General features: G+C 37.1%; 1 protein-coding gene, 2 long non-coding RNA genes and 1 pseudogene across 3 annotated transcripts in view; 2 read left to right on the top strand and 2 right to left on the bottom strand.

Moving 5' to 3' along the window:
• LOC126612399 (uncharacterized) overlaps positions 1-22,412 on the top strand; it is a 172,387-nt gene that overhangs the window by 87,088 nt on the left and 62,887 nt on the right. Inside the window, exon 2 of the long non-coding RNA XR_007619044.1 lies at positions 8,071-8,132. This is a non-coding gene — a long non-coding RNA (uncharacterized LOC126612399). The remainder of the gene's footprint in view (positions 1-8,070; positions 8,133-22,412) is intronic.
• Positions 719-22,412, bottom strand: part of LOC126612385 (NEDD8-conjugating enzyme Ubc12-like) — a 79,263-nt gene continuing 57,569 nt past the window's right edge. Inside the window, exon 7 of the transcript XR_007619030.1 lies at positions 719-778. The gene's annotated coding sequence lies outside the window, so the exon portion shown is untranslated. The remainder of the gene's footprint in view (positions 779-22,412) is intronic.
• The window catches only part of LOC126612378 (NEDD8-conjugating enzyme Ubc12-like), a 78,427-nt pseudogene continuing 57,520 nt past the window's right edge, over positions 1,506-22,412 (bottom strand).
• Positions 8,850-17,911, top strand: LOC126612395 (uncharacterized). The gene is made up of 7 exons (XR_007619039.1): positions 8,850-9,018; positions 9,153-9,274; positions 10,040-10,098; positions 11,078-15,487; positions 15,622-15,743; positions 16,509-16,567; positions 17,589-17,911. It is a non-coding gene; the product is annotated as an uncharacterized LOC126612395 (long non-coding RNA).

Here is a 22,412-nt window from a genome sequence, read left to right as displayed (position 1 = left end):
CCAGGAGGCAACAACCAGAGGAGAAAAATAGAAAGCAGTGAAGATGGGAGTACAGACTAAAGACACAGCACCAAGTGCCAAGCGTCACCCCTTTCACTACCAAAATACAATTATGGGGGACAAGGGAGACCATCCTTGTTCAAAATATGAACCAACGACGATGGGGGACAGCTAATCCAAGTAGACCCGCACATCTCCGTGTTACTTCTCGACGCCAAGCGGTTTGCCGCCAGATTGACCGATCTCGGAACCCAAGACCAGCGGCATGATTGGAAGATATCCTTAAGCCTTAAGATTTTAGTCAACGTAGGATAAGCCTCCTAGCGGCCAGAGGACATAACATAACCTTTAAGATTTTTTCCACTGCCTATCAATTTCATAAAATGCACTAGAAATACAGCATTTATTCCTAGGGCAAAATCCAGAAAACTTAGGGCTATGTCTAATAAATAAGACAAAGGAAATCAGGTGGTAGGAACAGCATACTATGTAAAAATGCAAATTATGCATTCGGGATCTATAATCTTCGTTACATAAACCTAGAGGACATAAAAATATCTCTATTGCTTTCCCTGATGCATCATATTCCTAAGAACCTGACTATCTTTAGGGTGATTTTTGTCCTAAATTGACAATTGATCGCCACCATATCATCTCACAAATGGAATTAGAAAAATAAACGGTGCTATAAAGATGCATTGAAAGACATGGAAGCATACTGTGATGAATTTGATTTCGGTTCAGCAACAGCTCCCGCTTCTAAGTCGATGTTAGGTTCCTGCATGAAGAAATGCAGGATTTGAGTTCACAACAGGTACACATCCAAATAAAACCTAGCAACAACAAAACGGATAATTTGTTTGAGGTCACGAAATTTTTTGTGTTACGATCAGAGATACCGTGAACAGGTGATACAATCCGTAAATAACAGTGTTCATGGGGATTTGAGTTGCACAAGAGGAAGAAGGAAAACGGCTTTTGGGTAAGATAATGGGCTTTGAATTCCAACATTTAATGCCTATTTCACCAGGCCCAACCCAAAATTACAGGATATGGATCAAACATGCTGAAAAACTGATTGCAATTTGCATTCATGCATCTTTGGGAGAAGAACTCGCATACAACTAACATGCTAAAGTGATGATGTTTTAAACTAATCATGAAATGTTATGTCAGTAAATTAAAGCACATGACGATGCATAAGGGATTGGGACACCGCCACTATGTAGTCCCATTTCTCTGAAGTTTTATGTTTTCATGAGTTTAATCTAATACTCTGAATGAGCAAAATGCTAAATCATACGTATAATAGTTATGATTTTATACATGCACCCGCAAATTATGGGCTGAAAATTTGCCACAAGACAAGACCGTAAATGATTGAGGTTGAACTGGGAGACATGATATGTTGAATTGTTGTTTTATTAATAACTGCATCCCCAAATTATCGAACCATCAACAAAAAAAGGCCACGACAGTTAAATTGAAATAGCAAGTCAAAACCAAGCCTTAACATGATGCCATCTTATTAATGGAAGGAAGATCAAAATTACACTAATACACACTCTCCTGCTACAAGTATGGGCTGAAAATGTGCCACCAGACAATCCCCCACCAAGTACTCACCTGAAATGCAGAAAACACCCAAAAAACATACAAACCTTCAACCTCATACAACCATGGTTGGACCACGAAGAAGCAAAACCCTAGATAAACCAAATCAGTAGAAGTCACCCGTTTTGCACCCAGGAAAATGGGCCCCTCCCACCCATATGTTTCCCTCGATCGATTTTCTCACGTTCAAACCAAACAATTTTGGATTGTCCCTCAAAAGATCAGCTGCTTCTTGATTCAAGGGGTCCTCATGGTTAGGTTCCTGCATGAAGAAATGCAGGATTTGAGTTCACAACAGGTACACATCCAAATAAAACCTAGAAAAAACAAAACGGATAGTTTGTTTGAGGTCACGAAATATTTTGTGTTGCGATCAGAGATACCGTGAATAGGTGATACAATCCGTAAATAACAGTGTTTATATTTAAGACAGGTTTCCAGTCTTCCCGAAGAATGTTAAGGCAAGTGTTTCCTTCTAAGTCGATGTTCGGATGGTAGATCTGCACATATGGTATGCATTATACAACACCAGATATATATTATGGTTTGGATCGTAACCAATATACACGAAAGTTAAGTTCTGATATAACTAAGGTTTCGTTACCTTGGTTTTGCACTTGACCTTCGGAGGCTCATGAGGGTAGACTGCGGGAACTTTAAACGTGAAGACAAACCCACCACCCCTGCGACAAGAGGTACAAAATGTCGGTGTCGGCAAGATGACATCGAAGTTGCAAAATCCAAACAACGTATAGAGAGCCAAATGAAGCTTCAGATCAAAGGTTACTTACATATAATATCCCCGATAAGGTGTAATGGTAATCTCAAAGTCCATCAAATCATCCTTTCCATTGGGGAATGAAATCTTGCATTCTTCTGGCATGTTCAACTCACTTATATCTACAAGACAACATCATAATACAATTGAAGGACGACAAAAACAACAACAACAACAAAGCCTTTTCTCACTAAATAGGATCGGCAATATGAATCGTAAAACGTCATTGCGTTGATTTCTGTGTCATAATACAATTGAAGGACTGGTTGAAGGAATTAAAATAAACACAGAAACCTTGCCTTTACGTACGTTGGAGTTAAACGTGTATTTAGGAACTTAATATGCATGTAAGCGTATAACTTTGTACCACATTGCAACAAATCATAACATATATACATCCTAAAATCATATTTACCTCTATGAAGACGCAATTCTCCTGCACTTTGCTTCTTTACGAGACCATTCTCCTTTGCGTTTTCAGCTGTTTCCTTTTGCTTTTCTTTCACTTTAAACAATCTGATCATGGTTTCTGTAATTAAAAGAAAAGCACAAATTTAAAACGGGTAATAAGATGAACCATACATGTCTGTTGTAAGTGTTAACAATTTGTGAACAAAAACATCGAAGAAAACCTGCTCGACGAAATGCCGCAGAAAAGCAAAAGGAAAGGAAATGGAATGGGAAAGCAAAGATAGGAGAGGCACAATGAAGACGGCCAAGGAATGAAACGGATTTATAATCTTCCTTTCTTCTCTATTCTTGTCTTCCTGCTACTGGTTCGTGCGGCCATAGGCTTCTCTTTCCAAAAATACAAATCATATCAACATACAGTCGACTGTATTTGGAAAAAAAAATAAAAAATGTATTCGAAAACTAAAAATACAAATCATATCAACGACATGTCGTCGGCTGTATTTGAAAAAAAAATTCCAAAGTACAAATCATATCAATGACATGCCGTCAGTTGTATTTGAAAAAATAAAAATAAAAATGTGTTCAAAAATTAAAAATACAAATCATATCAACAACATATCCTCGACTGTATTTGAAAAAAAAAATAAAAATGTATTCGAAAACTAAAAACACAAATTATATCAACGACATAACATTCTAACTTCCGTTTACGGAGGTATTTTTCTGCTTTTTATCCTATATGCTTGTATTATTTACTTAGGACAACCTGCGGAGGAGGAGAATGACGCTCAAGGACAACCTCCGGAGGGGGAATGACGCTCAGCTGAGCAGCATTCCCCCTCCGGAGGTTGTCATCCTCCGCAGGTTGTCCTAAGTAAACAATACAAGTATATAGAATAAAAAGCAGTAAAATACCTCCGTAAACGAAAGGTAGAATGTTAGCCAACTTGGGATGTTCCATTTCAGAAAGGTGGAAGAGAGAAGAGGGAGAAAGAAGAAGGAGAGAGAGCGAGTTTACAGAGAAGAGGGAGAGAGGAAGGAGATAGAGGGAGCGAGTTTACAGAGACGAGGGACAGAGGAATGAGATAGAGGGAGTGAGTAAGAGAGAAGGGAGGGAGGGAGTGAGTGAGTGACTATAGCTGTAAATATAGGATTTCAAACGCAGCAGCTGGTAGGAATGGGTACTAAAAATTCCTTTGGACAAATAAAAAAGGAAAACAGAAAATCAAAAAACATGTAGCCATTGTGACCGCAACTGTATACTGGTGCAAAACCTCCTTAACCTAAAACTTAATCCCACCAACCATTATCCCTCTCAGTCCACTGATATCCAGAATACGATTATGCCCTTTCATTCCTTTTGCAATTAACTTTATACATTTTATCGATACTATTACTGTTTTTGTCCATGTAGTCATGCAAGTATGTAAAGAAGCTAAATTTTTAAACTCGGTCACTTATATACATTTTACGCAAAATGTTACTGTTTTTTTTCATGTATCGTACAAGAATCATAAGATCGGTCATGCAAGTTGAAATAACGTATTTGGATATGTTCTAAATTCACTTAACTTGTGGAAAGAGAAATTTGAACTCGAATGTTCAAGATTTCTTTGCATAAGCAAATATCATAAGATCGACCGTGCAAGTCGAAACAACATATTTTACAAGTATGATTAATATAAAAATCAATGAACAAACTATATCTAAAACTAAAATACAGAGTTGACAACACATTTTATAATTTAATAGAAAACTATCAGAAATCAAAACATGTTGGTATCGACATAAGTTAGGTGCACACTTTGAAAAAAAGATTATATCGAAAATTCCTAGTTATCAGAATCTCTCAATCCTTTCAAATTTTCATTTCAACTTTTGAAAAAACATCAAATTCGAAATTTTTGTGTAGAGATTCAAAAAAATTTATTGTCAAAAATTAAAATCTCATTCCGACTTGGACCCCTAGTTGAATCTTATTATTTAAATCATTAAGATATCAAATGAGCTTTGAAACTTTAAGAAGTGGAGATAATTAGTAAGTGATAATCGTTTGACACAAACAATAATATTATATGTAAAACCTTTATTTGGATTCTGGCAATAACAAAATTCTTTGTTTCCACATTTTTTTTTTTGGAAACGCCAGTTTAACCTATGAACTTATGAAAGATGTGACAAGCTATGACTGATTGACCGCAAGCTGAGGGAGGGATGATTGATTGACCGCAGGCTGAGGGAGGGCCACAACTTTCATTTACCTATGGTAAGGACTCTGTCACACATTTTTCTCTGGTGAGGGTGGGAGTGGTTGGGTCATGGTGTTTAAGTGGGCTTGGGAGGGAAGGGAAAAGGCTGGCTTTTCTGCTGCTTCTGGTTTTGATGAATTTACCAAATTAGCCTTGTTTTTGGACTGGTGTGTAAGACCAAGCAACGATCAAGTCAATTTAAAATTAGATATATACAATAATTTTGGTGACCCAGAAAATTACTTAAATATTGTGATGGTGTGTCGACAACGCAGACCCAGCACTTCTCCCCTCAGTACACACCAAGCACGACAACGCAGACCCTGTCTCATTCCAGACTGATTTTATCGTAGCACGATATTATCTGTTTTAGGCTCAGCTTGCACGATTTTGTTTATGGAAAAACACAAAAACTTCTTAGTGGATCATCCATCTTTGGATTGTTCTCGCTCGAACTCATTTAACTTCGGAGTTCCGATGAACTTCGAAGCCAGTGAGGTTTCAAAAGGTCTCGTTGTAAATGGAGGTGAACATGTATATATAAGGCATATCACTTTCTCTCTGTTGATCGATGTGAGATGTTGCAGACCCAGCATGGAACAGATATACCCACTGAAATTTTTGGCCTTTTGCTGGGTTTTGGGTTGGAAGAGAAGTAAACAGAGCCTATGGGAGGAACCAATTAATATGCAACTCGAAAACGAGTTTATCGAAATAATAAATATCATACTATTCTCATATAACAAGTTTGGGATGCAACTGTAACACAGAATACAGTCTATGACCCGTCAAGTCAGAGACAAAAATGGCGTCGCTCGGATTAAGCTATGGTTGGATGCTCATTTACTCTGGTCTAGCTCACCCCGCCAGTTTCATAAAACAAGGTTGATGTTTTTCTTTTTTGTTAATAAAGTTACACGAGTGTAACAACGGGAACTAGTTTTTGAATTTGTCGTATCATTTTGTATTCAAAGCTATGGAACTAAAATTGTGAACCCATATTGTTCCAAGAATACATGAAGCATATATGCTAATTAATAAACACGATTTTTACAAATAATTATCTATCAGCAACAATTAAGCTTAGACGGGCTTGGCCCCAATGGCCCGAAGACATAACAGTTCGCCTAAATTCAAGCATTCAATTCAACCAACGATGGACTTGTAGCTTATTTAAGGGTACCCCTTATTTAATTAAGTATTCAACATCTTGAGTTTGATTCTCACCCTTAAATATCGCCCGTCTCGATCTCTATCTCTCCCTCTCATCCATGGCTGCTGAATAATTGCTGGAGGATATTGAGACGTAAAGTAAAGAGGGGAAGTGAAACATGCAGGAAACTTCCATCTAAAAGAAAAAAAATTATAATTTCAATTTTAACTTTGATCTTTATATTACGACCATGGGATTTTTATCAAACGGATAAGAACAGAAGCTCAGGTAAGTGTCCGAGGAAGATAATTAGGACTACACAATTCTTTCCCTATATGGTATTCGTTGACCACAATCAATCTTCAATGTTTCACACGGTAATGTCCTCTATTCAATTTTTTACGCTTGTGCATACACAATAATGGCTATGGAGGCTAAAATAACTCGGTAAGTCTTTTTGGACTCCAAAAAAATAGACTACCTTGACGAAGCAACCAGATGCTTCTTAATTTGAAAAATAAAATAAAAATAGTGGAACTTTTTAATTTTCCTATTTATGTCCCATCCTCTAATATATGAATATATATTTACGCAAAATATCATTATACCCTTGCATTCCTTTTGCAATCAATTTTATACATTTTATGGATACTCTTACTGTTTTTGTCCATGTAGTCATGCAAGTATGTAGACTAGCTAGATTTTTAAACTCGGTCACAAATATACATTTTACGCAAAATGTTACTATTTTTATTCATGTAGCTAGTGTGCATCACAAGTTTGACTTTCACAATTGTACATGTGCACGCTTTTTTTGTGTCGTACAAGAATCATAAGACTGGTTATACAAGTTGAAACAACATATTTAGATATGGTCTAAATTCAATTAACTTGTGGAAAGAAAATTTTGAACTCGAACATTCCAGACTCATTTACATAAACAAATATCGTAAGACCGACCATACAAGTCGAAACAACATATTTTCGCAGGCAATATTAACACCAACATATCTACTATTCTTGCAAACCAAACACCAGCTTCTCCCTCACATTTGCCCGGCACCTTGCTCTCTCACAATACAAACCAAAACAGCGAAGCAGCCACCTATTGCTAGACCAAAATTGTTGGAGCAGGCTTGGTGTTGTTATTGAAAACAATTCCCAAAAAAAAAAAAGCCGTATGAGGCGGCATTGAATCGGAACCCGAGATCGTCGTGTTTGTCATCTCCGGGCCATGACCTGTTTTGTACCCCTTTGGACAAACAGAAAATGAAAATAGAAAAACAAAAAACAAGTGGCCAACCTCCTCCTCACACCTCAGTTGGAAATTGGGATTTCAATTCAACTTTTTTTAAGTATATATGGTATTATTGTCTCGTCAAAAACATTGTTAAATTCAATCTCCGATTACGATTTTGACTGTTCTCCTATTACAATTTTATCCATCATAACACACATGATAACTTGTAGAGATTTTTGAAAATCTATCAGGAACAATGTTTGGTATAACAAAATGTAATAAAAGAAAACTAATGAAACAAGTTTGAAAATTTTGAGTTTTAATATAAAAATAAAACAAAGGGTACAATGAATAGTAACATGATTGACTTTTTAGTGTAAAAATGTGATTTTTCGTTAAAGTGAACAATACTGTACGCTTTTCGTTAAAGTTCCCATGTAATAACTTAATTAGTTGAAAAGTTAAAAAAAAAATCTACAAATTGCATTAGAACATTTGGTGTAATGTGTGTTTGTGTATTATGCTAGACCTATTGTATCAGAGACATCAATCAATTCAAGAGCCTTCAATCTCTCTCTATATCATCTTCTTTTGAACTAATCTTTCATTTTTCGCAATGTAGCTAACAGTTCCACAAGATAGATCGTGAGTACTGAATTCCATCTTCTAGTTTTAGCCTTTTAGGTTTGGTCTGTGACCGAGAGCTTGGTCTTGGAGACTTGTTAGGAGAACTCAACGAATTTTTCTCACATCTAGGTAAGACATTGGTTGGCATTTTGGCATTTTGGAGGAAGTGTTCGGTGTGCCCATTTCAAAGGAAGTGTTCAGTGTCAGGAAAATGACATGGTATACCAAGTGTTATAAGACAAATATTTGAATATTTTTTTAAGTATTCAACACTTGGTGTACCTGACATATTATCGGCACATTAAAAAATTTCTCAACAATTTGATGTTGTCTTGGTTTTTGCTCGGAGATTAGTTATTACTATAATGGTAAATCTTATTTATCTGTATTTTCGTTTTTTAAGGCTTATCGAAAATTGCGACACAAGGAGACTTATAATCCATAGCGTTACTGAGCCTAGCATGGAGATTTCCAAGTGGAAGTTATGCTCAATAGGGTGGAACGATGTTCATGATCTAATGTGACAATTCTTAGGCTTCGCATAAAACATTATCCCAGTAGCCGTTTTTTCATGCAGTGTTTGATATGTCTTTGTGTCACAACCCGTCCCGAAGGTACATTTGAGGGAATGTGAATTGACGGGTTTGCCCTTAGTGGGTGCTAAGGTATGTGTGTGACACATTATGGATTATGGATATTTTCCTAAAGTTTGGAAAGTTGTATATGGATTAAAAAAAAAATTGGGTTTTTCATTTTTGTATGGTTAGGATGAAATGGATGGTGGGGATTGAGTGGACCACCCACACCTAAAACTCCCTGTTCTCTCTCTCCCTCTCCCCGTATCACTCTCTCTCTCCTCCCTCACGATTCTTCCTCTCTCTCACCCACATCGTACGGACGGCAACCAAAACCACCCAAAACTTCGTGGATCGAAGCAAATAAGGTAAGAATCTTCACCCTCTTGAAGTTCTGAGTTGATTGGTGTTAGTTTTAGGACGTAGAACCATCGAAAAACCCCTGAACCCGAACCCCAGTTTTTTAGTACTGTTCATGCACACGTGAAATGTTGTGTTTCAGGGAATTCTAAGCTTATAGTGAGCTTAGTGAGGTCCTAAGGAAGCTCGGGGACGTTCGTTTGGAAGTTTTGGACGTCGGGATCATCGAGTTCGACGTTGGCCGGTTTTGCTTGAATTTTTCCGGTGAGATTTAGTTGTTTTTAGAGCCTTAAAGTAGTGTATTGTGATTCTACATGTTTGGGGCTTCAATTTGATATATTATACGAAGAAAATGGGTGAACAACGAAGGAGAATAGGGCATTTGAAGTTTGGCCGGAAACCGGCCACCGGGAAAAAACCAGTCCGGCGACTGGCTGAGGAAGATGATGCGCGTGGGGGCGCGTGTCCCCATGCTTGCCCTGGCGCGTGGGGGCGCGTTCCACATGAAAAAATTATTTTAAAAATATGAAGACGTCCATGACGTCGAGTAGATCACTGTGGTATATTCATATACCCAAATTGAGCACTGTATGAGAAAGTTATTACGAATTGTTGGTGAGGTGCTTTAAATAAGGTTTTATAGTTTTCGCATATAGGTGAAAATGTGAATTGACGATCCGACCGTTGGATCGTCACCAAACTTTGATACGTTGTAATACGTAATATTTGAGGATTATAGGAACTTACGGATTGGGAATCCGATTTACGGATCTTCCGGAATTGGAGTTGTAAGTTCATAAAATAGAATGTAAACCGTCACTTAGTTTTGTTAATTGACGGAGATCCGACCGTTGGATGATGATGAAATTTTAGGATGTTGTCCTAGAGATATATTGTGGACCTCTGGAAGTTATGGATTTAAAATCTGAGTGGCAGATCTTCCGGATCGATCTACGTAGTGACGTATTTTATATAAGTTATATATTCTATCGATATGAATTCTGAGGTTGGATTTGATTACTGTTCTAGGCGGCGATCGTCATGACGCCTTGATGTGTGGTGCTAGGGAGTTGTTGGACGAACTTCAGGTGAGTGGGCAGTTTTGTTTTCCGTATATATATATATATACTTGACGTTTTCCCAGAAATTGAAATTGAATGAAAGTATACTTTAAATGCAATGTATAAAATTATATGAAAAGTATGTTTTCAAATGCCATGCGTAGATTCATATGAAAAATGTGATTTGAAATGCCATGCATAGAAATGATATAAAAAGTATATAGAAATGTGAATCGAATTGCCATGCATGAAATGATATGAAAAATATGAATTGAGATATGATGCATATGTATGAATTGGTGCTGTGGACGCACAGGTGAGTATCAGGTGAGTATTTTTACTGCTATGATGATGTTGAGATATATTGAGCTCATAACCTGCACCTTGGTATTAGTGCTTATTATTATGCACCGCATCGCACGCTCACCTTGGATCCAAGTAGATGCTAGTCGTACAGACCACTAGAGGTGGTTCCGACATGCCAGTTGTATAGACCATTAGAGGGGTTCCGACTGGTAGGTGACCTTAGATTATGTGCACAGATGATTGATGAGAGAAGCACTAGAGCGTAATATTAACCATTAAGTCGTACAGACTACATTAGGTGGTTCCAACTTATGTGCAGTGTAGTGCCGTACAGGTCATACTAGGTGATTCCGGCATGGCCGTACAGGTCACAGTTGGTGACTCCGGTTAGATGAGATTTGAGCTCTAAATTCAGCCGTACAGGACCATTGTAGGGTCTCCGGTTGTTTATTTTCTTCCACCTGATTTATGTTAATGCATTCATACTAAACTGTTGAAATTGGCATGGCATATTTGTAATGAAAAATATTGAGATAGTGATTTGAAGTTTTGAGAATATATATATATATATATTTATATTTTACATTTATGGGAAAGTATACAAGTTTTACGGAGAGGGGTTACAACGTTTTGAGAAATGTTTGGATTTGGAAAAGATTTGTTTTACTGACCCACTCAATTTGGTTTTGCGCCCCTCCAGGTTCAAGATTGCTGAGGTGTGGTGACTACGAGGAATCCAACGGTGTTCTGACAGAATGGACAAAATTAGGACTCACCTTCGGGTGTATCATCTTAGGAGTTGTAAATTTAAAGCTTCCGTACTGTGCAAATGGTTACGTCACTCCCACGTGACGGCCATCATGCCCTCCTTCGGGACGGGGTGTGTCAGTTGGTATCAGAGCTTAGTTTGCAATCCTGGACATCTTGAGAATTTCCGAGTGAATTCTGTCAGAACTATACCGCCTCGTAGCAAGCCACGTAGTTCAGATGAACCTAGTCTCCCTGATATAGTAGTGTAGGGGAAACTATTATTATGGTGATTCAGTTTATTATCTAAAGGGACATTTAAAAAGGGTTATAAGTTGAATTTGAATCACTTTATGGAAATGATGAACCTGATGGATCAGAGTGATGACTTAATCATTTGAAAAGACGTTTTGGATTATGCAAAATCAAAGGAATCTTCTTCTCAACAGGTGGGTCGAGACGACTACCTGGTTTTGGGTTATGAACTTGTATCCTGGTGGAAACAGGAGTATTATTTGTTGTCACCGGAGGAAACAACCGATTTAGAATTGTTTAAGGACTTGTTAAAGAAAAGAATTATTTCTCCGGCATACATATTACTTGGAAAAAGATGAGTAAGTCGTATAGGTCACTATAAGTGACTCCGACTAATGTGCTAGCATAGATGGTTGAGCTAGAGAATCAGCCGTCCAGGTCATTCTAGTTGACTCCGGCTGATATATTTCTTATTATGGACGATGATACCAAAGAAAGTAATGTTTGAGCATAATCGAGGCATATATGTGTATTTCTAATGAAGAACAAGGTGATAGTATTACACCTTCAGAAATTGTTACTTACTTATCGAAACAACAGTGAGTTATCTGTATTGCGGGCTGCAGACCGTAATATTTATAACTTATTCGTTGGATCTGTTAAGCAAGTAAACAGGTAGGTTACTTACATGAGTTTGGTGTTATTCAAGGTGTTTAGTAATGGTGAAAGATAAAGTTATGCTAGTGAGTTTATTTGGTGGGACATCGAGGAACTGAAAGTGATTTTAGGCATAGTTAATTGCGTTAAATCATGACAAGATGGATTGCTACGGGAAATTAGTTACTTTCCATCGATTTGATTGATCAAAGGTTACTCTGGTGGGCATGCAAAGTGGATTGAGTCAGGCCGTTAACATTGCTGAGAGAGCAAAAAGATTGTTATCAAAAGGTTACAAGGCTACTTAGCTTATGCGGTACTACATAATGTTGCTCCTAGTAGTTTGGAAAATGTAAAGGGGTTAGACTTTCTTGATGTCTTCCCTGAGAGTTTACCTGGATTGCCTTCAGGCAGAGATGTGGAATTCACTATTGATTTGTTTCTAGGTATAAATTTTATGTTAGAGATTAGTTCATGATGAGTTAAGAGAATTGGAAATTTAGTTGAAAGAATTGGTTGACAAAAGTTTCATTCAACCTAGTACAACACTTTTGAGGAACCCCAGTTCGTTGATGAGAAAGAAAATGGACTTTAAAGACTATTCATTGATTATAGATAATGGAATCGGGTAACAATTGAGAACTGTTATCCATTGTGGTGTACTGATGTTTATTTGATCAGCTCAGAGGTGTTTGTGTACTTTCAAAGATTGATTTGAGGTCTGGTTATTACCAATTGAAGATTATGAGTGACGTTGTTCCTAAGATTGTTTTCTGGACTCGTTATGGTCTTTATGAACTTTGGTGATGCTATACGGATACTCATGCTGTTTTATGAGTTGATGGATGAAGTATTCCAGGAATGCCATGATAGATTGTTATCGTTTTCGTTGATGATATTCTGGTATACTCTGAGCCAGAGCAGAGCATGTAAAACATATTAAGTCGGTGAAGCAAAGATTGAAAGAACGTTGGTTGTATGCTAAGTTTAGCAAATGCCAATGTTGGATGAACCAAGAAGCATTTATGAGATAAGTTATATTTGCTAAAGGTATTCAAGCGAATTTTTAAAAGGTAGCGGAAAAATTGAGAATTTGGAACAACCACGAACCGTGATTGAGATTGAAAGTTTCGTAGTTCGGCAGACTATTACGGACGGTTCGTGAAAGATTTTCTAGTCCTTACTTTTCCATTGTCGAGATTGACGAGAACAGAAGTTAAGATTGAATGGGATGATAATTGCGAGCAAGGGTTTCAACAGTTGAAGTATTTCCTCACTCGTACGCGTATTCTAGCGCTCACCGGAGATAGCGGTAATTACGAGATCCTTAGTGATGCTTCTTTGATTGGTTTTGGATGAGTGTTAATGTAGTAAGGTAGAGAGATTGCCTATGCTTCTCGGCAATCGAAGCTTCATGAAATGAATTACTCTACTCGTAATTTGGACTTTGCAACTATCATCCTTACTTTGAAATTTTGGAGATATTATCGTTGTGGTGAGAAATACAAAATTGTTATGGATTTTAAGAGTCTCTAATATCTGTTTACTCGAAGGATCTTAATCTTAGGCAACGAAGGTGGTTAGATCTGCTTAGTGATTATGATTGCACGACAAGATGATCATACAAATGTTGTGGCCAATGTTTTTAGTAGGAAGACCCTAGTGAGAATTAATGTTTGGTACATTTGTCATGTTCATCTTCTTGTGGATTTGAGATCTATTGGAGTAAAGTTAGGAATGGAAGATCGAAAATGAACTTGCTAATTTTCAAGTTGACCTAATTGGTAGATCGTACTCGAGACTCAAGCGTTTGATGAAGAAATTCAAGTATTTATTTAAAGCAAGGAATAGCGAGGAAAAGAAAGACCTCAGAGTCAGAGAATCAGATGGCAAGTTGATGCAAGAGAACAAGGTATTTGTACCTAATGTTATGGAGTTAAGGAAGTAATTTTGGAATTAGCGTACTGTTCAGTTTATGCAATGCATCCTGGGGGTACTGATATGTATTATACCATTCGATCATATTACTATTGGTCAAGTATGAAAAGAGAAACTTTGGTATATATTAATAGTGTATAATTGGACAGCAGGTTAAATCAGAAAGAAATAAGTCTTTTGGATTGATGTAGTCACTTCCCGTTCCACTGTGGAAATGAGAAAATATTAATATAGATTGTGTGTGCAAGTTCCTCGTTCACGAAACGGTTATAATGAAATTTGAGGTGATAATTGATTTGTTTACTAAAGCAGAGCAGTATTCTTCAATGAAAGAGCAATCACCTTTCCAGAAGTGCAACAGTTATTTATTTGTCTTATGGAAAAGAGATTTGGTCTTACGGATCTGTTGAACTTCTTGGGTATGTTGGTCCTGTCAACTTGTTCCCGAGAGCAACGCCATAAGGTCGTGGAAAGCTGTGTCTTGTGTTTCAAAACTGTTAGAATTGTGAACGGATGGTATTTTGGGGAGCAAAAAGGTTTAACCACAAAAAGTCAATTTTAAGGCCCTGAGTTAGTAGAAGAGACTACTCAAAATATTCAGGTGATTAAGTTTAACCTGAAAGCAGCCCAGGATCGACAGAAGAGTTTAGCTGATCGACATGCCACTGATCGAGTGTATGATGTGGATAATTTAGTGTTCTTGAAATTGTCACCTTGGAGAGGTGTGGTATGATTTGGGAAAAGAGGAAAGTTAAGTCCGAGATACATTGGACCCTATGAGATCACTGAAAGAATTGGTGAAGTTGCCTACCGGTTGGAGTTGCCTCCGGAGTTATCTAAAGTCCATAATGTGTTTCACGTCTCTATGCTTCGACATTATATTTCTGATCCTTCACATGTGATTCCTCCTCAACCGTTGGAGATCAATCCGGATTTGACGTATGATGAGGAACCAGTGACTATCTTGGATTGGAAGGATAAGGTTCTAAGGAACAAAATGGTGAGTTGGGTGAAGGTGTTGTGGAGGAACCATTCTGTAGAATAAGCTATCTGGGAGACAGAAGATCGAATGAGATAGATGTACCAAGGTTGTTCTATGGGTATTGAGTGGTTTATTTGGTTATGGGAATATCGGGGACGAAATTCTATAAGGAAGGAAGATTGTCACAACCCGTCCCGAAGGTACATTTGACGGGAATGTGAATTGACGGGTTTGCCCTTAGTGGGTGCTAAGGCATGTGTGTGACACATTATGGATTATGCATATTTTCCTAAAGTTTGGAAAGTTGTATATGGATTAAAAAAAAAAATTGGGTTTTTCATTTTTGTATGGTTAGGATGAAATGGATGGTGGGGATTGAGTGGACCACCCACACCTAAAACTCCCTGTTCTCTCTCTCCCTCTCCCCGTATCACTCTCTCTCTCCTCCCTCACGATTCTTCCTCTCTCTCACCCACATCGTACGGACGGCAACCAAAACCACCCAAAACTTCGTGGATCGAAGCAAATAAGGTAAGAATCTTCACCCTCTTGAAGTTCTGAGTTGATTGGTGTTAGTTTTAGGACGTAGAACCTTCGAAAAACCCCTAAACCCGAACCCCAGTTTTTGAGTACTGTTCATGCACACGTGAAATGTTGTGTTCCAGGGAATTCTAAGCTTATAGTGAGCTTAGTGAGGTCCTAAGGAAGCTCGGGGACGTTCATTTGGAAGTTTTGGACGTCAGGATCGTCGAGTTCGACGTTGGCCGGTTTTGCTTGAATTTTTCCGGTGAGATTTAGTTGTTTTTAGAGCCTTAAAGTAGTGTATTGTGATTCTACATGTTTGGGGCTTCAATTTGATATATTATACGAAGAAAATGGGTGAAAAACGAAGGAGAATAGGGCATTTGAAGTTTGGCCGGAAACCGGCCATCGGGAAAAAACCAGTCCGGCGACTGGCTGAGGAAGATGATGCGCGTGGGGGCGCATGTCCCCATGCTTGCCCTGGCGCGTGGGAGCGCGTGCCACATCAAAAAATTATTTTAAAAATATGTCGACATCTGTGACGTCGAGTAGATCACTGTGGTATATTCATATACCCAAATTGAGCACCGTATGAGAAAGTTATTACGAATTGTTGGTGAGGTGCTTTAAATAAGGTTTTATAGTTTTCGCATATAGGTGAAAATGTGAATTGACGATCCGACCGTTGGATCGTCACCAAACTTTGATACGTTGTAATACGTAATATTTGAGGATTATAGGAACTTACGGATTGGGAATCCGATTTACGGATCTTCCGGAATTGGAGTTGTAAGTTCATAAAATAGAATGTAAACCGTCACTTAGTTTTTTTAATTGACGGAGATCTGACCGTTGGATGATGATGAAATTTTAGGATATTTTCCTAGAGATATATTATGGACCTCTGGAAGTTATGGATTTAAAATCTGAGTGGCAGATCTTCCGAATCGATCTACGTAGTGACGTATTTTATATAAGTTATATATTCTATCGATATGAATTCTGAGGTTGGATTTGATTACTATTCTAGGCGGCGATCGTCATGACGCCTTGATGTGTGGTGCTAGGGAGTTGTTGGACGAACTTCAGGTGAGTGGGCAGTTTTGTTTTCCGTATATATATATATATATATATATATATACACTTGACGTTTTCACAGAAATTGAAATTGAATGAAAGTATACTTTAAATGCAATGTATAAAATTATATGAAAAGTATGTTTTCAAATGCCATGCGTAGATTCATATGAAAAATGTGATTTGAAATGCCATGCATAGAAATGATATGAAAAGTATATAGAAATGTGAATCGAATTGCCATGCATGAAATGATATGAAAAGTATGAATTGAGATATGATGCATATGTATGAATTGGTGCTGTGGACGCACAGGTGAGTATCAGGTGAGTATTTTTACTGCTATGATGATGTTGAGATATATTGAGCTCATAACCTGCACCTTGGTATTAGTGCTTATTATTATGCACCGCATCACACGCTCACCTTGGATTCAAGTAGATGCTAGTCGTACAGACCACTAGAGGTGGTTCCGACATGCCAGTTGTATAGACCATTAGAGGGGTTCCGACTGGTAGGTGACCTTAGATTATGTGCACAGATGATTGATGAGAGAAGCACTAGAGCGTAATATTAACCATTAAGTCGTACAGACTACATTAGGTGGTTCCGACTTATGTGCAGTGTAGTGCCGTACAGGTCATACTAGGTGACTCCGGCAGGGCCGTACAGGTCACAGTTGGTGACTCCGGTTAGATGAGATTTGAGCTCTAAATTCAGCCGTACAGGACCATTGTAGGGTCTCCGGTTGTTTATTTTCTTCCACCTGATTTATGTTAATGCATTCATACTAAACTGTTGAAATTGGCATGGCATATTTGTAATGAAAAATATTGAGATAGTGATTTGAAGTTTTGAGAATATATATATATATATATATATATATATATATATATATATATATATTTATATTTTACATTTATGGGAAAGTATACAAGTTTTACGGAGAGGGGTTACAACGTTTTGAGAAATGTTTGGATTTGGAAAAGATTTGTTTTACTGACCCACTCAATTTGGTTTTGCGCCCCTCCAGGTTCAAGATTGCTGAGGTGTGGTGACTACGAGGAATCCAACGGTGTTCTGACAGAATGGACAAAATTAGGACTCACCTTCGGGTGTATCATCTTAGGAGTTGTAAATTTAAAGCTTCCGTACTGTGCAAATGGTTACGTCACTCCCACGTGACGGCCAGCATGCCCTCCTTCGGGACGGGGTGTGTCACTTTGTTAGGAAAATGGACTATATGAAACGGGATTATCATTATATTGACGTCTTGCTACAATAATAAAAAGTTATTGAATCAAGACTCCACACGACATTAAATCTATTTTATATAATTTGATCCCAATGTAGTTATGTTCCGTTCATGAATGATTAAATGTAGTAATTATATTAAATATGCATGTTCACATGATTTATATATGTATTAAGTGCATATAAGTATGACTGTATGAGAAGTAAACAACTTTTATAAAAATAAAAATAAAAAAGCAAATCTTTCCAACTAAAAAAGGGAAACAAAACAAAATTTAATTAAACTAACCTATCAAAGATTAGGTACGAACCATACAGGTGCAGTATGCAACTGGGATCAAGAACGACTCTTGGGGCAACTAAAATGCCTAATTCTCTTATTTGTGAAGGAAAATACTCCAAAATCACATCCGGTTGAGTCATAAATCAGGTAATCAAAGGTAAAATAAATATTGTTTCTCTCAACCTTCTGGCCATAGGATACTATATAACGGCGGAATGGTGATTAAAATGGAACTGGATCCTCTGAGGCAAACCCTAGGGATCATGCTGAGAGACAAACATGGGTCATTCAATTTCAATTCAACGGTTACAATTATTATAACTTTAAAAGGAACTCCCTGTTTGTAGTGTTTGTCGCTCAGCAAGATCGCGAGGGTTTGCCTCGGAGAGAATCCAGGTCCGACTAAAATTACCTTTTTATCTTTTTGTAGTATCTTTCACTACGGCTTTATTTGTTTTTTTTTTCATTATTATTTTTTTTTTGAATTTTATTTTAATTTTTCTTATGAAAAATCATAAACAACTCCATAAATGCATAATCCTTTGCTAGGTGAACGAAATCACAGCTATTGTAATGCTCTACTATTGATCCATCATAATCAATTAATTTGTACCGATTGGACGTCTCCACCCATCAGCCACAGACCTGAGGTCATAGTCTGAGGAGATAAGGTGCCTACATCGTACCAAAATCGTAGGAGATAAGCTGATCTTGTCCAGTCTTAGCTAGGGGGTACCTACCCCTCCACCCAATCAATAAATTCGGATCTTGAAATTTGATCAAACGGTTAAAAACTGGAGATTCCTTTAAAAGTTATAATAACTTTAACCGTTAAATCAAATTTCAAGGATCCAAATTTATTGATTTAGTGAAGTCGGTGAAGGAAATCCGGAGATGGTCAATTTCCCAAGTTTTACACCCATTGACAGGGTCACTAGGTACCACCTCCTCTTCACTCCTCAATTGGAAATCTGGAATTCAATTCAACCTTGTTCAAGTAGATATGGTATTATTGTCTCCTTAAAAACATTCTTAAATCCCATCTCTTATTATGATTTTGACTGTTCTCTTATTACGATTTTATCCGTTATAACACACGTGCTAACTTGGAGATATTATTGAAAATATAACGAGAACAATGTTCGTACATTACTCTAGCTACCTTAGCCACACCATGTTTCATAAAAAAATAACATAGAACTTAGATCAATCACTTGAGTTACAAACATGCATGTTGCATCTAATCCTAACCTTTTATTTTCTCAAGTACCGTTGTGTGAAAGCTTTGAGACAACCCACGTTGAGGCCCATCAACTTTTTACAAGATCCAGCCCAAGTCAAGAGACCTAGTGGGCAGTCATAGCTGACTAAACCTCTGGTTACCCACTGAGTTGAGAGTGCTGATGTGTCCACTTTTAGACGTGGGACTTCGGATTCTTTCGTTTCATTTTTTTTTCTATGTCCTCTGGATTCATTTACGGAACCGCCATGTCACAAAAACGTAACCATGCCACATAAAATTTTCATTGTATCAAAAACACGGTCTGGCATACTAAATATCATATTATAAACAAACAAAAAATCATTTTGAAGTGCTTAATTACTTATATAATAACACTTGGTTATCAATTTATGTTTGCGGTACAATAAAGTATTCTCTATTCAACTATTCACACACCCTAAATATCCAAAAACCCATTTCCTGCCTCCCGGCTAAGTTGCAGGTAGTTCTATCCTGAATATCCAAAAAACCAGTATTATTTTCCCTAACTTAAGTAGGATGGTGCATGTAGTGTTACCGCACAAGACCTCCAATTTTCTAAAACCCTCAAGTTTTTAGTCTAACAGAGACAATGAATCTAAATCCAATGATGTATGTACAGTCTGTGAATGGTGTAACCATTTTTATTCATGTAGCTTGGGAGCATCAAAATTGACTTTAATACACAATTATACATGTACACTTTTTTATTTATGTCGCACAAGAATTATAAGACCGACCATGCAAGTTGGTGAATACTCCACTTTCATCTAACTTATGAGAAAAAAGATTTGAACTCGAACGCAAGTGACATATCCCAAACCTACGACATGCTTGGGGATTCAAACCTGCGCATATAGATTTTCAAAGATTTAATTCACAAAACTGTAAATTCGGAAAGTGCAAAAGAACAATATAAGGAGCAAAAGTAAATTAATTGGTGCTATGTTCAATTAATATAGCGAATGCAATCTGCGATTATATTAATTAAAGCCCAAATAATGAGGAGTAAATATTAAAGGACATTTTTGTAACTATTCGAGATTTATTTGTTTAATATATAGTTCTATTATATTTAATTAAAGTGCTTTGTTAATTTTTATTTTTTCATAAATCAATGAAACATTATAATTAAATTCTATTTCTCAAATAAAAACGGGTACATCTTAAAAATCTAATAAGATAACCTGATAATTAAATGTACCCAGACCAATTTGTGGTGCTAGGTTCGTCTTCACTAAGATTCGAGATGCCATGTCCGTCATCATGGAAAAGATTTCTTCTTCTTGTCACTTTCCTTCAGTTGTGCCTTCAAAAAGCTTATGTGTTTGGTGATGCTTTGTCGTCAACCTTCATGAACATAGCTTTTCGATCTTTTTTATCAATCTCAAGTTCCTTGCATACTCAACTTGACTTCTATAAAATGAACCACTCTCCCTGTCAGTCTCACCTCTTAGCGTCGTCTTTTGGGAACAACATTAGAAACAAGCTTAATAATTCAGTATTTTAGGCAAAATTTTCACAACTTTCCAACATTTGTGATGGTTGAACCTTGTGATGAATTTGGGCAAAATTAGGTACCAACTGTTTGCTTGCATCAACTAAAACAAATAAAGTGGGAAAAAATTAATTATTTCAAAAAAAATAAAAGTAGGTGCTAATAAAAAAATTAGAAAATTTTTTACCTCATCCCCAATATTTGTGTCACCTTGATAAATTTTCACCGCTTTTGTCTGAGCATCTCTACATTTGCCTAATGCAAAACTCAAAATTTTTATCATATTAGTAACTAGTAAATGCACTTTTCCTACGACTAGTTCCATACTGACTGCTATAATTTTCATGAAATTTCTTCCACACAAGAAAACATTTTTCAGCGATTAACCATGCAGTTTCGGTTTCGACTCTACCGTCAACGGGATATGCCATTTTCGTAAGCACAAACAAAATAGGAATGTAATCAATAAAATAAGAATGTAATAAAAGATTGTACATAATTTCGCGTGCTTGCTTTCATTTCTTGATCGAGCTGTCATTAGTTGATGAAATTTTAGACTAATAAGATGACCTATTCCAACAAGTACTTAGAGATTATTCGCTGACAGAGACTTAGATAATCAGTCCGTCTCAAAGCAATGCTGTTTATCTAAATTGAAAGTGCTCATTGGTCGGCTAATTCTATGACTTTAGTGTTGTTTATCGAAATTGAAGATATTGCCGGTTGCCAACACCTTCACAGATTTCAACTGGTGTTTAGTTACAAATTTTGATTACATCAAGTAAAATCCCTGATCTACTCAGGACAAACCTTAAAAATCCTTGCAAGGTGGTTATTAAATCCTAGTCATGTGTCATAAACAAATTGTGAGTTCAAGTCCCATCATGCTTCTATCCTATGCATCGGATTCTTCAAAACCATTTTCCTACATTTATGGGAAGTATAGGTTACTTGTTTAATTTAAATAACAGTCAATCAGCCACTCAGTATTATGATTTGGTGATATTCATCATAAGTAAGATGTTTTAGGTTCGAATTGCGTGGATGGTGAATTTGATGCCAAATTAGGTTGATCATTGTGTGGTTTAGCCAAACTCCCCTCCATTTAGTATAAAAATAGAGTGCTACTAAACTCACCCCATTTCTCACCCACCTTGTAATCAAAATGTTATTGACATATATTCATTTTAGAAAAATACTTTTAAACCCTTGTTTATAATTGGGCAGCTGACATGTAAATACTGCGCCACCATCAACTACTATAACCACTTCAATGGAGAAACTTTTGAACACCCACAGATTTGAACCAAAAAAAAATTGTTGGGTTCTAGGGTTTAGGTTGGATGACATTCATTGAAATCCCAAATGAGGATAGGGGTTGGGGGCTATCTAGAGTAATTATTATGGGTTGGCCATGTAGTTGGAGAAGGATTTGGTTATGGCGTGAAAAGGGGGACAGGTTTCGGTGGCAGAGGGGTAGGTATCAGGAGAGAGTGTGGTGGTGGGTAGGGGACAAAGATATTGATTATTGAGAGGTGGTGGTGGATGGGTTGTGAGATGG

Source organism: Malus sylvestris, chromosome 17, assembly GCF_916048215.2.
Source record: "Malus sylvestris chromosome 17, drMalSylv7.2, whole genome shotgun sequence".
NCBI classification, from domain to species: Eukaryota; Viridiplantae; Streptophyta; class Magnoliopsida; order Rosales; family Rosaceae; genus Malus; species Malus sylvestris.
The sequence above is the reverse complement of the archived record's forward strand: the minus strand, read 5'-3'. Positions and strand labels throughout refer to the sequence as shown.